Here is a 13,386-nt window from a genome sequence, read left to right on the forward strand (position 1 = left end):
AGATCTAAGATCCTGGTAAAATATATTTCCAACAGTTTTATGATAATCAAGTTCAGTGAAAAAGGCTTTCAAGTCTCCAACTTTGGGGTTAGCAAATTTTTTATCAAATCTTTAATGAAAAACAGTAGTAGTGTGTCCAGGCTTATGACAAACTTGACATAGTAGTCAAGAAATTGAAGGAGGACCACGACCAGGGAATCTACTAGGGGGTAGATTTTTGTAGCCATATGAACCTTGATTCTATTGTACATAGGAGCGATTGGAAGCACCAGAACCATTTCTTGATGTGTTAATGCTAAGGTGTCTAGACATCTTGGAAGCAAGATCATTGATATTATTATGCTTTTCAATCCTACTTTCATGAGTTAGTAACAACAATTGTATAGAATCTACAAAAAGATTATCAACAAAGTTGGTCACATGAACAACAATAGGGTCAGATTCAAGACCCAATCCATTTATCAAATGCATGATTAAATCACTCTCTTCCATTGGATGACCAGTTTTGGAAAGATAATTAGCTAATGTTTTGACCTTATCAGAGTAATTAGAGATTCAAAGATTACCCTTTTGAATTGTCGATAGCTAAGATTTGATTTGGAGAAATCTAGCTTTTGATTGACTGGTGAATCTTTATTCAAGGGCATGCCAAGCAGTAAAGGATGAGTTGTGATGAGCCAAAGATCCAAGGACAGTCTCTGTCATGGACGAACGTTGTCAGCTGAGAATTGATCTTTCCTCTTCCAGGTAGTGCATTCACGGTTGAGATCATCGGTAACAAGTCGCTGAACAGGGGCGATGCCAGTAAGTAAGATGTCATTGAGGCCATGGCCGATGATAGTAAATCACTTGAGATTTCCACGTAAGATAGTTCATTTGATCAAGACGAATTGTTAGAGAAGAATTCAATGAATTCTGAAAAGGATTCTATTGCTGCATATGAGCAATTGGCTGAATGAGAGCATTTGGTAGTGCTGGAGTAGAATTAGTGCGTTATGGGTTTCAAGGATCCATGTGTGACCGGAGTCAAAGGCTTCGTGATACCATAAAAGAGTAGCTTATCTGTACAATTCCTATTTGGACCAATTTCTTGAATTGAATTTCAAAGAATTGTAAACACTACTCAGTTCTTGAATTAAGCTTCCATTTATATGTGACAGTCAGTAGTCCCGGGATCCGTAAGGGGAAACACCGGGTAAGCTGTGCAATCCCACATCGCCTGGGGAAGGTCAAGTGGGATGATTATGAGACTGTGTGGGTATGGGACTGCATAGTTGAAGAGAGCTTAAATGGATTGATTGGTACTACCTATATCAACAAGGTGCATCTTGTTTTTCGGTAGCCCGTCTCGAAAGAACTCCACAGTTAAGCGTGCTTGGCTTGGAGCAATTTCAAGGATGGGTGACCTCCTGGGAAGTTTTCTCAGGATGCGTGTGAGTGAGGACAAAGTACGTTGGAAACACTTGTGTTGGTTTGTAGGGTCAGTCATCACTCCAGGAAGCAGCCAGAGTGGCGTACTCGTGTATAAGAGCCATTAGTCTGTGGGTGTAAGGGCCCAATGGAGGCTTGAAGCGGGGACGTTACAAATGATATCAGAGCCTTGACCTAGCCGGAAGTGTGGTCGACGAGGACGTCGAACCCCGTAAGGGGGGGTGATTGTGACAGACAGTAGTCCCGGGATCCGTAAGGGGAAACACCGGGTAAGCTGTGCAATCCCACATCGCCTGGGGAAGGTCAAGTGGGATGATTATGAGACTGTGTGGGTATGGGACTGCATAGTTGAAGAGAGCTTAAATGGATTGATTGGTACTACCTATATCAACAAGGTGCATCTTGTTTTTCGGTAGCCCGTCTCGAAAGAACTCCACAGTTAAGCGTGCTTGGCTTGGAACAATTTCAAGGATGGGTGACCTCCTGGGAAGTTTTCCCAGGATGCGTGTGAGTGAGGACAAAGCACGCTGGAAACACTTGTGTTGGTCTGTAGGGTCAGTCATCACTCCAGGAAGCAGCCAGAGTGGTGTACTCGTGTATAAGAGCCATTAGTCCGTGGGTGTAAGGGCCCAATGGAGGCTTGAAGCGGGGACATTACCAATGGTATCAGAGCCTTGACCCAGCTGGAAGTGTGGTCGACGAGGACGTCGAACCGCGTAAGGGGGGGTGATTGTGACAGTCAGTAGTCCCGGGATCCGTAAGGGGAAACACCGGGTAAGCTGTGCAATCCCACATCGCCTGGGGAAGGTCAAGTGGGATGATTATGAGACTGTGTGGGTATGGGACTGCATAGTTGAAGAGAGCTTAAATGGATTGATTGGTACTACCTATATCAACAAGGTGCATCTTGTTTTTCGGTAGCCCATCTCGAAAGAACTCCACAGTTAAGCGTGCTTGGCTTGGAGCAATTTCAAGGATGGGTGACCTCCTGGGAAGTTTTCCCAGGATGCGTGTGAGCGAGGACAAAGCACGCTGGAAACATTTGTGTTGGTCTGTAGGGTCAGTCATCACTCTAGGAAGCAGCCAGAGTGGCGTACTCGTGTATAAGAGCCATTAGTCCGTAGGTGTAAGGGCCCAATGGAAACTTGAAGCGGGGACGTTACATTATATAAATGAGGAATACTTAAGTTTTTCCCTATCGTAACAAACTAACTAAACAAAAAATACAAAACATTTAGTAGTTATCAGTCTCCCACTAATTTCTCTAGTTACAAAATTTAATAAACAAATGAACTTCCAAGTAAACATAAAAAGAAAAGAGTTATTGGATAACCCAGTAAAATAATTTTTCATTTTTTTTTTTCGAATAATTATCTTTTTTACCCCCTGTACTTGTGACACTATACTATTATGCCCCTTAATCTATTTAGCTTGTTACAAATAGTCCTTGTATAATTTTATATGCATACATTTAGTCCTTCTGTTTATTTTGTTTAAAAATACCGTTTGTATTGATGATGTGGTATTATAACAAAGGATAGAGTAGTAATTTCATCTCTTTTTAGAGGGAAAATTGACTATGAGGTGGCATAATAACTGACAATGAAAGATGATTAAAAAATGATTTCAAAACCTTTTAAAAAAATTTAATAAAAATAATTTTATTAAAATAATTCCAATCGTTTTTTAGCAGTTCAAATTAGAAAAAGGTGTAAAATTAGGATTCTACAGTATTTGAAGAGATAGATATCACTAGAAAGAACATGAGATTTTTGGAAAATTAAGGTAATGATATTCTATTTTTTGGGATGTTATTTTTTATTTTTTTTCCTGTGATTGTAATTTTTATGACTTGTAATTTATTTTCCTAATGGTATATAATTTTTCAACTACTATCTATGTATAATGCCACATTATTAATTTAACAGTCAACTTTAGTCAATTTTAACAGAATTAGATAAAAGGATTATACTATTCCAACTGATATATTTTAGGGGGTATTTTTAACTACACTTATAAATTAAGGGCCATCATAGTATAGTGTCATAAGTACAGGGACTAAAAAAGCTAATTATTCTTTTTTTTCTGAACGTTATTGGTTTGTGTGAGAATTTGACCGAACATTAAACTCCAAAATAAAGTAAGAAATTTCTAACCGTATAAGCAAGTTAAAACCAATTAACAACCACCAAATTTAAATTTAACTTAACCACTAGAGTAAAATAGTGATTAAAACATGTCACGATTAATTACCGCAGATTTGATTTGAGACTTTGCTAACAGAAAGGAAGACTCTTGTCATGTGCCTGGACCAATTATTCCAACATTTAAGTACTTAGCCAATGATTCTGATTAATTTTCTTCTCTTTTTTCATTGGGGTCCAAAAGATTCTTGACTATATTATACGCCTACTACTTACACAATTGTTACTTATAATTAGTCAGCTTGGTCAAAGTGCACAATAGTTGCATATTAATCTATACAATCTACATTTATTTAGAGATGTACTACATAATTTAACATATTAATTTCGGGTCCATGATTTTTATTTATAGTTTCACTATCATATGGAGACCTACCACTGCTTTCCTTCGTAATTGTACTATATAAAGACAGTGAAAAACAAAGATCAAACATGATATATATATGGTGGATAATGTTTAGTTTGAAGATTAATTACTATTGTGTAAAATTAGGAAGATGTTGTGTAATAAACCGTAATATATAAATATAATAGGAAAAAATACAGGTAGAAGATTGTTTTCATAGACCTTTTTCTTTTTTTTTTTGTATTGATGAGTTTTTTTTCTTTTAATGAAAAATAAAGTTAAAACAATTAATAGGCCTGCAAAAAAAAAATAATCACGTATATAATAAAATATTTACATTTTATTTTAATCATTATAGCTTATTCGAAATTTTCATATGAACTTAAATAACTACAACTTATAGGAGCTGCACAAATTATATAAATGTTAAGTATGGAAAAAAGGAGAAAATAACACAATATGCTTCAAATCATCATACTTGTCCATTTATATATATTTAGTGGTGAGGGATGGATGAGAAAAGAGTGAGGTCATGGTTTTAACTCAAGACTTTTAAGCTAAACACTATTCATTGATTGTAAAATACTATTACACTACTGCACTAACAAAAAAAAAACAAACTTCTAAAACAAGGTGAGTTCAGTCTCCAGTCTAAAATTACAGTACATCAGTGAGCTAGTAGCCAAAAAGAGTCCCAACCCAATGGACACGTACGCCCAATTTCTAAAGCAAGTCATGAAGACCAGTCCAAAATATATTCCAACATCAAACCAACGACTGACTCCTACAATTGCACTCTCAAAATATCCAACTTTAACGTTATTAGCTCTCTTTGTGCTGACTTGTTCAAATAACAATAATTAAAACACTGCCATCTATTAAGCTTTACTTGAAACATATCTTCTTTTGGCCTAAAGATCGCTGACCAAGTTGTTCTTATTTATAGTTAATTAATTACTCTGCTCATTATAAACGGAGAACTCATCAACATGGTATTTCATTAATTGGCGTTACTTTAAATTAAATAATGTTATCTTTAATTTTTATATACATATATGTCATAATCGATTAAAGCTAGCTTAGAGACTGGTTGGTTTGGTTTACCCATTTCTCACGACAAAATTTTCTGGTCCAAAGAAGACAAACTCAATAACATATGATATATACATTAAAAGAATTAATCACAATGAACGTTTTAATCGTCAGTTGACTTTTACTTATTAGTACTACTTGTCTTGTATTATACAATCAGTAAATATCATTATATTACACAACTTTCACAGATCACCCACATAAGTTGAAAGTTTATCTCTATAAAGTCTCTAAGTAGTTGGCCAGCTTTACACTTTGTTTATCTCAGCAAAAGCTCTCAAAATAAGGTCTTTCTGTTACAACCCCATATCCACTTCTCAATACATACTGATAATAGAGAGACTAGTTTCTTGTTATCTATATTCTGTATAGAAAAAGAAGAAATGGGTTTATGCTATTCTTGCAGATCATTATCATTATCAACAACCTCAAACAATCGACCTGAATTCAAATATGTAAGAGTGGTTCACTTGAACGGTTACGTAGAATGCTTCGAACAACCAATTCCAGTGAGCCAAGTCTTAGAAAAGCCTTCAAAAAACTTCGTCTGTACCCCAATTGAGCTTCTCTCGAGTGGTTTCAGACCCCTTAAACCAGAAACCTTGCTCCAACCAGGTCGAATCTACTTTTTGCTACCTTACACAACATTACAAGCTGAGGTTTCTCCAATTGACTTGGCTACTCTAGTAAAACGGCTCAACGCAGCCGCCACCAAAACTAGCCGCTCCGGCTCAATTAAATCATCATCCAGCGGCTTATTGGCTAGCCCTTTGTCCAGCCAACTTATTGGCTCCCCTAGCTCGATTTGGAGCTCGCCCTCTTGGAGCCCGAACCGGTTTGCAGAACCCGATTGTATGAGTGATTTGGCCCAACGGTCGGTTAGAGCTCGGTCCTGGAAGCCAATTTTGGACACTATTAGAGAGAAGTCCTTTCATCGAAGGAGTGAGTCAGAGTTGCAATTTGAGTCCTCCAAAAGATTTGAGGTTTGATTAGGTCTACAAATATATATATTTATTTATGAAATTTGAGAAAAAAAAAATTGTGTAATATAGTGTAGTAATGGGGTGTTGATTAAGTTCAAAAAAAAAAAAAAAATGGGGTGTTCAGTTATGTTACAAGAAATGAGAATGGAAATACAGCTCAATTTATTAGTTCAATTTTACTTGGGATGGATTTTTATTAAATTTAGTGATGAACATGAATGAATCTTTGTTTTTAAAATTGTTCACTAAATATTCCATCGTTTTGGATCTGTGACAAATTAACTTTGTATTTAAGTAATTGATGATGTGATTGCGATGACCGTTTTGCTTGTATTGCTAAAGTTGTTGATTTAAATAAGATATTTTAATTATTTCAAGTTGGTAATTTTAATTTTGGTTTTGAAGTCTTCAACTCAAGTAGGTGATATTTAATTAAGTAGGGTAATAGTTTAAGGGCTCGTTTGGAACGCCGTATTAAGTGGTATTGTATTGTATTGTATTATATTGAATTGTATTTTATGCAATATTTTTTATGTAAAACTATATGTGGTATTAACTTTTATGGACACCTAAATATATAATATTTTAGTATAAATTAAAGTTTAACATAGTATTATATAAAAATATGATATATAATCTAATTCAATATAATACAATACAATACAATACGACTTAATACGGCGTTCCAAACGAGCCCTAAGGGTATGTCTAAGTACAAGGTAGAAAGGATATGGATGTGCTTAAGCTTTTTTTTTTTTTTTTTTTTTTTTTTTTTTTTTTTCATATGTTATAATTTTTAGGACAGTTAAATTTTTAAAATTTTTTAAATAATTTAAAATGTGAAAAGTAAGATTATATTTTGTTATATGTATAACTATTTTCTTTTTTTTTACGGTAAACTATTTAATTTTTTAAAAAAATTTATAAGTGATCTTAAAGAATTACGACGTATATAATTATTAAAAAAATTAATTTTTTTTTTCTTAATTGTGTAAATAGATAAAGACTTTACCATAGTTGTTTCCATAATTTTTATATTTCGTACAAATGGATGAATATTATTGATAAGAAGCGTTCACTATAGATAGTTTTAGAATAAATTAATATGCGCGGATTTGGGATTTAAAGTTGGAAATGTCAATAACTTTGTTATATTATGACTTGTTCGTACTACATGAGGTATGTTTGCCACTGAAGAATTATATTCATTATTATTAGGATATATATATCCATAATCTCGTTTGACACGTTTAAAAACTCTATTAATTTACTAAATAATAATGGCTACACGATAATTCAATATTGGGATTGGTCTGTGAGTGTGAATGAATAGTGATCGAGACAGTCTTCCTAATTATATATGAATATGCATACACTAATTGAAGCATTCTATCTTGGGATTTTTACAAGGTGGTTTTCTATTGCTGGTCATCATGGGCCACGAGAGTTTGGGGCTTTGCAATTTAGTAAAAGAATAATTAGATAAAACACTATTTGTAAAAAAATTATATTTTCACATTTAAAGAATTTTTTTTTTACATTTTTACGGATTATTATAGACACAACAAGAAAATTACATAAAAATAACATGAAAATAACATTTAAATAACATCAAAACAACAACAAAAAATAATATACAGATAACAAAAAATCAACAACAAATGAATAAAAGTACAACATAAAAAACCATATTTTCTGTAAATAAAATTAAAAAAATTGTTAAAATATTAAAATTTCGTGAAACAGTATTTTGTAATTTTTTTGTTATTTTTGTGTATTTGTGAAATAATCCCTTATGTCAAACTATTTTACAAATTTCCAAGTGGTTAAGTTATTTCTTAGTATGGCGCTAGACACATTTTAGGACAAGAGTTCAAGAATGAGAAATTTACATAATATACTTAAAATGGATTTTTCTTGAAGAAATTACATTGTATATCCACTTTATTTTATTTGTTTTAATTTTTAACTTCATTTCCATATTTCTTTTAGATATACCTACTTTTATGGATGATGTCTCTATTAAACCTTTAAGTTATGTAATTATATGCTAGACTTAAGTAGATAGTGAATATTAGGCAACCACTAAAAAAAGTGGGTATATTTTAGTAAAAAAAACAATGTGAGGATATTTTTGATTAATCGATACAAAAAAAAGTATTTCTCAACTTATTCCGTTTTTCTTTGAATTTCTTTTCAAATATTTTTAGGGCTTCTTTTTTATAAACAAATGTGGGTCGAGGCCCATTAACTCTCAACATCCAAACCCTAATATATGTATATCTAAGATCAATAGAAGAATTGATGTTCACTACCAAACAAAACAAAAGGACTTGTTTTTGTCCTATCTCTCTTTCTTCTTTTTTGTTTTTAATTTATTTTTTTAAAATTTTTTATATATTTTTTATTTATATATTTATTAATTTTTTTTTACTTTTGTAATTTTTTTAATTGTTATTTTTTTTTTAATTTTTTGATTGTTATTTTTTATTTAGTTTATTTAGTTTATTTTTTATTTATTTTTCATTTATTTAATTTTTATTTATTTGTTATTTTTTTTACCTAGGAGTAAGGGAATCACATAGTGCCAATTCTTTTCTATACATTTGGTTATTTTTGACAATTTAAAGACTACCTTCGTTAATCAGGTCATCGATAATAATGATTTTTTTTTTCTATTCTTTTATTTTATTGTTTAGTTTTTACGAATGATTTTTTTTTTTTTTAAAAAATAATCTTTTTATACTATTTTTTTTTCTCGTAATATTTTTGTTTTTTTATCAATGTTTTTTTCTTTTTAATTTTATGAATGATCTTTGTTTTTCTTTTCAACATCATGAAAAATGGATGCGTTGACATTTTCTTTAGAATAATTAGCTTTTTTAGTCCTTGTACTTATGACACTATACTATGATGCCCCTTAATTTATAAGTGTAGTTAAAAATACCCCTAAAATATATCAGTTGGAATAGTATAATCCTTCTATCTAATTCTGTTAAAATTGACTAAAGTTGACTGTTAAATTAAAAATGTGGCATTATACACAGATAGTAGTTGAAAAATTATATACCATTAGGAAAATAAATTACAAGTCATAAAAATTACAATCACAGGAAAAAAAAAAATGAAAAATAACATCCCAAAAAATAGAATATCATTACCTTAATTTTCCAAAAATCCCATGTTCTTTCTAGTGATATCCATCTCTTCAAATACTGTAGAATCCTAATTTTACACCTTTTTCTAATTTGAACTGCTAAAAAACGATTGGAATTATTTTAATAAAATTATTTTTATTAAATTTTTTTAAACGGTTATGAAATCATTTTTTAATCATCTTTCATTGTCAGTTATTATGCCACCTCATAGTCAATTTTCCCCCTAAAAAGAGATGAAATTACTACTCTATCCTTTGTTATAATACCACATCATCAATACAAACGGTATTTTTAAACAAAATAAACAGAAGGACTAAATGTATGCATATAAAATTATACAAGGACTATTTGTAACAAGCTGAATAGATTAAGGGGCATAATAGTCACTACAACAAATATCATTATTACCGGCGGAAGCATCCGCCGGTAATAAGTAATAGTACCGCCGGTAATAATTAATACCGGCGGAATCCGCCGGTAATTATCCGCCGGCATTAATTGGTCGATAAAAATGGTTATTACCGACGAAAGGGGGAATCCGCCGGTAATAATATTAATACCGGCGGATTAATAGCGGTGGGGTCCGCCGGTATTAATATTTTTAAATATTTAAAAAAATATATTATAATGATAAATACCGGCGGACCCATCCGCCGGTAATAATAATTTTAAATATTAAAAAAAATAATATTCTGATTATTTAATATAATTAAATTAATTATAATAATTATTTTATAAATAAATATATTAATTAGAAATAAAATATCAAAATTAAGAAATTAAACATTAAACATTAATTAAGAAATTAAGTATTAAAATTAATTTGTCCATTACAATAAAAATTATATTATCTTAAATAAAATTAGGAAATTGTCTTTAAATAAACTTTAAAACATAACACATAATTAAAAAAAACCTAACTATCATTGTTCAAATCAGTAAATTCTAAAAATTCGTCTGCATTTGAGCTAAGTCTTGAACCATCAATATTCTCACGGGATTGAGCCGGCGGGGCAGGGTAATAAGGTTGTCCAGTCTGCGGCGTAGGCAAGATCTCCACATATTGTCGAGGGTGGGGGCGAACCAAAATTGGTTGTTCTTGTTATTCTTCGACTCTGAGCACTGAAAAAGCCTCCATACATAGGCTGTTGTGGAGATCCTCCCATTTGACCATACACAGGTTGTTGCTGCAACAATGACCCAAATTGAAATAAACATTCTTTACTAAATAAATTTTCTATTTTTAATTTTTAAAGAAATATTATTTAAAAAATATTTTCCTATATTGAATCTTTTTCTTAAAAAAATTATAATTAAAATTGTGAAAGAAATTTTAATATATTACATCTAAATATTATTTTTTTTTGAGTTTATATTTTTTTCAAGTATATATTACAATAAAATTTTTATTTATTAATTTTTTTTATATTAAAAAAATTATTATTTTATTAATATTTTCTTTTATATATTTTAATGTTAAAATTATATTATTTATTTAATTTTTTAAAGAAATATTATTTAAAAATATTTTTCTATATTAAATCATTTTTTAAAAAAAAACTTATAATTAAAATCATAAAAAAGTTTAATTCTTTACATTAAAATATTTTTTTTTTGTTTTTATATTTATTTTTCAAGTATATATTATATTAAAATTGCTTTTTATTAATTTTTTTTAAATTAAAGAAATTATTATTTTATTAATATTTATTCTTTACATATTTTAATGTTAAAATTTCATAAACTTTTTGTTGTTAAATTTTAAGTATTAAAAAAGTAAAATTTAGATTTTAAAATCTTATTTAATATTTACATGAAAAAGTTTATTTTTTTATGTTATAAAATATTTAACTTATGAGTATTTTTTTTTCAAAAATATAGATTTATCTTAATTTTTTTATTACATTTTTTAAAAATAGTCAATTGTATATAAATTTTATACATATTTAAAAGTTGTTTATTATTGTAAAATATTAATGACACAAAATTTTTACAAAAAATTTAATACAAAACTCTATAAATTACATTTATTTTTTACATAATATATATAACACTATATTAACTATACAGTATATACAGTGTATATACACTGTATAAAACAGTATATACCGTGTATATACTGTATATATACTGTGTATATTATATATACAGTGTATACACTGTACTATATACACAGTATATACACTGTATATACCGTATATAATGTATACACTGTGTACAAATTGACAATATCTACAAATTTTTCATTCACAACACACAACATATATACAAAATATATAATTTACAGTACACAATATACACAAAACAGCAAAAATACACTAAACTAAAATTTTTCAAATATAACACATTTTTCATTCACAATACACAGTATACATACATATATAATATTTTTTACAGAAAAAAAATTATTTTAATGAGATATATATACACAAATATTGTAAGAACTAACCTCCAAATATTTAGTACACCAACCGATCCCGGCGTTTTACTCAGAAATTTTTTCCCCACAGATTATTTATCCCAAACTTTAAAGATGGAGAAAAAAATTAGATATTAAGAAAAAAAATAATATATGTAAAACAGAGAAAAAAAAAACGAAATCATTACGGGTTGCCTTTGGCGGTGGTAGACGGGCGGCGCACTGGCGGTGTCGGGGAAATGATGCCGGAGAACGGGGCGGATTGTGTTTGAAAACGGAGAGGGGAGGTGGAATGGAGAAGATGGGGGGGAGTGAAAATGGAAAAAATGGTATTCTGAAATGGGGAGGGGTTTATATAGATTTTTAATACCGGCGGGACCCGCCGGTATTAATAAAAACGGTCAGAATCCCAGATTAATACCGGCGGGTCCCGCCGGTATTAATCCGCCGGTAAAACTAATTTCAAAAAATTGGGCGGTAAAAATCCCGCCCACTTTTTTCGAGGCGGGATTCCGCCGGTATTAATACAAACCCGCCGGTAATAATAAATTTAAAATAATTTTTTTTTATTTATTTAATATAATATTAATTATATAGTTATTACCGGCGGATGGTTATTTCCGCCGGTAATACCCCTATTAATACCGGCGGGTGAGTTCCGCCGGCAATAAACCCGCCGGTAATAACTATATTTGTTGTAGTGAGTATAGTGTCATAAGTACAGGGGGCGAAAAAGATAATTATTCTTTTCTTTATTAAGCATATATCATTATTCATTTTAATTAGAATTTTAACTTTTGTTTAATTATACACAAATTTGTAAGTTTTTTTAGTTTTATTTTTGTCTTATTTATATTGTCTATATATAATTAATTGTTGTTAGTGTAAAAACTCTATAAATAGAGGTCATTCATGTTCATGTGAGTGAAAACTCTATAAATAGAGGTCATATTATTCACTTGAAAAATAAGTAGTTGAAATTATTTGTTGTGGTTAGAACCTTGTGAGGATATGCTCATCTTTAGACACTAGGCTGAGTATATGAGGCTTGATAAATCCTTAAGAGCATTTCTAAAGTTTCCCTAAGTGTCCATATGAGGGAGGAAATGACTTTTAGGAAAAAAGTCCTTGAGTCTTGGTCATGCTTTTTGTGTGTTATTCTTCTTCTTGTTCTCTATATTTCTTGTAATCTTGATGAAATACTTTTATTTGTATTTTGAGTATTTTGATTGTAATCCTCATGTTCTCTCTTGTAATGAGAACTTTTCCAACAGAACCTCTACCTCAAGACCCAAATCCCAACCGGTAAGCATCCCAACCCCAAGACCCAACGAGAAAGATCCTAACCTCAAGCCTCGACAACAACAATCTAAACCCCAAGCCCCAACGATCTCAGGTATCGCTCTCATTCTCCTGTCTCTTCTCTATACACTTAGATCTCATTTTTATATTTCTTCTCTTTTCTCTCCTCTCTTTTCTATATGCCAATATTTGTAAATGTTTAGATATTTTTTTTTTGTTCTAGGTTTCGTCGGCAGGACACGGGTTCGGGGTGTTGGTAGTAGTGGCCAGTGTTGTGGTACAAGGGTGTTAATGTAGTTTTCTTTTTAATATTTATAGAAATATAATATGTATTTTTGTATATTGTAATTTGATTTGAGATTTGATCCATTGTTTATATATTTTGGGTTTTCATATTCTTGTTTATTTTGATTTGAAACGGTGTGTGAGATCAGAAATGGTGGTGGTTACT

Source organism: Cannabis sativa, chromosome 6 (assembly GCF_029168945.1).
Source record: "Cannabis sativa cultivar Pink pepper isolate KNU-18-1 chromosome 6, ASM2916894v1, whole genome shotgun sequence".
Taxonomy (NCBI): domain Eukaryota; kingdom Viridiplantae; phylum Streptophyta; class Magnoliopsida; order Rosales; family Cannabaceae; genus Cannabis; species Cannabis sativa.